The sequence below is a fragment of the Protomyctophum parallelum genome (assembly GCF_964188405.1).
Source record: "Protomyctophum parallelum genome assembly, chromosome: 21".
In the NCBI taxonomy this organism is placed as follows: domain Eukaryota; kingdom Metazoa; phylum Chordata; class Actinopteri; order Myctophiformes; family Myctophidae; genus Protomyctophum; species Protomyctophum parallelum.
The window spans coordinates 40,265,573-40,269,088 of NC_139713.1; the positions used below are offsets into that span (position 1 = coordinate 40,265,573).

General features: G+C 42.4%; 1 long non-coding RNA gene across 1 annotated transcript; it reads right to left on the minus strand.

Annotated features, from left to right (window-relative positions):
- Window positions 1-670: 670 nt before the first annotated feature.
- On the minus strand, window positions 671-2,058 carry LOC310878746. Its single transcript, XR_014570918.1, has 3 exons — window positions 1,985-2,058; window positions 1,560-1,647; window positions 671-1,109 (listed from the first exon to the last, which is right to left on the minus strand). It is a non-coding gene; the product is annotated as an uncharacterized lncRNA (long non-coding RNA).
- Window positions 2,059-3,516: the final 1,458 nt, after the last annotated feature.

The window sequence follows — 3,516 nt, forward strand, 5'->3', positions numbered from 1 at the left end:
TAGCAGCATAAACAATTTAACAGAATATAACTGTTCATGTAAATAGGCCTACATTTTAACAAAAAATAAATAAATAATAATAAATCCAGATCCAGTCCCACCAAAAAAGCAGAATGATGCTAAGAAAATTGTCACAGTATGTGGCTCTGTGTTGCCATACTGTGGCTGTGTGTGGGCGTCGGCTTTCCTCCCAGCTTCCAGCCTTGGCACACCTGTCTGTGGTCACCTCATCGCACTCAATTGACACACCTGCCGGCCATCAACTCTTCAGCCCTCACAGTATTTATACCCTGGTCTTCACTCCACTCATCGTCAGATCATTGTTCAACCTTTCATGGTAGTACTATAGCTTGACTCTAGCCAGTGTTTATGTTCTAGTGAAGTTATAGTCTAGTTATATTTCCTAGTATGTGCTCCTGTGTTTCCTGCAAACTCAAGCTCTTCTCCTCTCCTCCAGAACCCAGCTCACCTATGCTACTGCCTGCTCATCTGCCTGCTGCCTGCCTGGACTGCTTTCCTCATCCTCCATGTTTGTTTGCCATGCAACCCTCCACAATCTCCAATTCACCATATTGTGAATAAATATCTGAATTTTGCTTCCGTGTTTGGCTCTGCATTTGGGTTCAACTTTCTGCTACCGTGACAAAAATAGCAGACAATGTTTGAGCACCACTGATATGGAAACAGGTTTTAGAAAATGTTCTTGTTAGAACCGGCATCAGGTCTTAATGGGTTTTTTAACACTACATTTTTTCCACAATTTTCTCGAGGAGAGACAACATTCTATCCTCCCTTGTCTCTTCTCTCTTTGCTCTTGCCTCTTCTCTCTCCTCTGCTCTCTCCAGCAACTCGAGGACCCCATCACGCCGCTTCTTTGCTGGGACTGGATCTGAACTCTCTGGTGGCACTGAATCGGAGGAGGAGGCTTGAGATAATGTGACAGAATCAGATCTGGGAGGGTTCTCTGTCCATGAAGTGGCAATGAGCATAGGTGGCGTTATTGATGGCTTGCCACCTATGGCCAAATCCATTTCGTCAAACCACTTCCAGTTTGATGTGGTTTTCTCCCCCGATTCAGTGCCACTTCCCGAAGGTGGTTTCTTGAGTTCCTGCACACATTGCAATGTATTTGTTGGGCAAAATGAATGTAATGTTCATTTAAAATGCAGAACACAGCAAGAAAATACAAACCGACATGTCATCCATGCTTACATTTATGGTCATGTAGTTATATAGGCCTACAGAGATAGGAAGTAACAAAGTACAAGCACTTTGTTACTTCAAGTGTTTTTTTCAGGTATCTGTACTTGCTGAATAGGATGCTACTGTATTTTAAGATCAATCATAATAATAATAATAACTTGGAGAGCCAAATGGTTTCTGAGGTGGTAGGCCTACAAGGCTGAGAAGTGAGAACCACTGATGCATTAGTTAGCTTTGCACAGAAACATTAATACTTACTCTTTAAGTACATTTCAGAGCCTGTACCCTCTGTAACTTGTAGGCCTACATAAGTATAGTACTTTTCCCATATCTGATTAAATACAATTAATCCAAACCTTGTATGTCTTCTTTAAGTTCTCCCATTTTTTTGCTGCTTGGGAAGCAGACACAACTCCAGTCAGTCCAATGTCTCTCAACACAGCTCTACAAAATGTAATCAGACAGACATAAGACAAAAACATATTATTGTCATTATTACTAACCTTTTAGCCAACACATAAGTGTAATTTCACTTGCATTGCCGTTAAGAATACACATAATAATATTCCTTCACAAGAATTAACTCGGTGAACTCACTCCCATCCCGTTTTCGCAGCATTCCTCATCCCTGTGAACAGACTTTCGTTCTCTGCTCGCGACGAAATAAACCGTCGAACATCTTCATCAAGCCCTGAAGAGACAATTGATATGTAATTTAGCCCATCTAGACTAAACAGTAACACGTTTGTTACATGGCGTAAACAAACGGAAAAATACTTACATTTGTATGCGTTGTTTTCCCTCGCTGCCGCTGGTTGAACAAGTTATACTGCTGCGACGGGTGGTGAACAGGGCTCCATTGATGCTGCTTGTGTTGTTGTTTATGCTTCTGGCACATGTATTGTGGATGTAGTGCGCATGAGCATACACTCAAAGCGTGCCTGCGCAATGCATTGTGGGGTAGATTTGCTTCGCTGCGTTTTTTGAGTGACCATCGGGAGCTCCCTACAATTCCCGGTGCATTGTGGTATACTTCAGTCCACTACTGTAGGGTGCAAAAATGCTCACTGCATATTCGGACACTATAACAAAATGGCGGAACCCCAAAGTAGTGCACTATATGGGGCATAGGGAATTAATTCGGACGCAGCCCATGACTTGTGCAAATTGGGAAGGACAAACTGATATAATTCTAGACATAAACATTTTGTGGTTTCCTGTATGACCTTGTCCCTCTGCGAATAGGTGCACATGACTTGTATCTCATGTGTTGGTGTTATAGTGGTTAGCATAGCTGCTTCCCAAGCAGTTGACCCGGGTTAGATTCCCGGCCAATGCAATACACTGTCTCTTCATGCAAGAGTTTTCCTGCCAAGTTGCAACGCTTCATTCAACATTGTTCAAATGCAATGACTTGTGCAAATTGGGAAGGACAAACTGATATAATTCTAACATAAACATTTTGTGCTTTCCTGTATGACCTTGTCCCTCTGCAAATAGGTGCACATGACTTGTATCCCATGCGTTGGTGGTATAGTGGTTAGCATAGCTGCTTCCCCAAGCAGTTGACCCGGGTTTGATTCCCGGCCAATGCAATAAACTGTCTATTCATGCAAGAGTTTCCCTGCCAAGTTCCAAAGCTTCATTCAACATTGTTCAAATGCCATGACTTGTGCAAATTGGGAAGGACAAACTGATATAATTCTAGAGATAAACATTTTTTTGTGCTTTCCTGAATGACCTTGTCCCTCTGCAAATAGGTGCAGATGACTTGTATCTCTTGCTTTGGTGTTATAGTGGTTAGCATAGCTGCTTCCCAAGCATTTGACCCGGGTTCCATTCCCGGCCAATGCAATACACTGTCTATTCATGCAAGAGTTTCCCTGCCAGGTTCCAAAGCTTCATTCAGCAATGTTCAAATGCCATGACTTGTGCAAATTGGGAAGGACAAACTGATATGATATGACATATGACATATATGACATGCAAGAATTTCCCTGCCAAGTTGCAACTCTTCATTCAGCAATGTTCAAATGCCATGACTTGTACAAATTGGGAAGGACACACTGATATAATTCTAGACATAAACATTTTGTGCTTTCCTGTATGACCTTGTCCCTCTGCAAATAGGTGCACATGACTTGTATCTAATGTGTTGGTGGTATAGTGGTTAGCATAGCTGCCTTCCAAGCAGTTCACCCGGGTTAGATTCCCGGGCCAATGCAATACACTGTCTGTTCATGCAAGAGTTTCCCTGCCAAGTTGCAATGTTCAAATCCCATGACTTGTGCAAATTGGGAAGGACAAACTGAT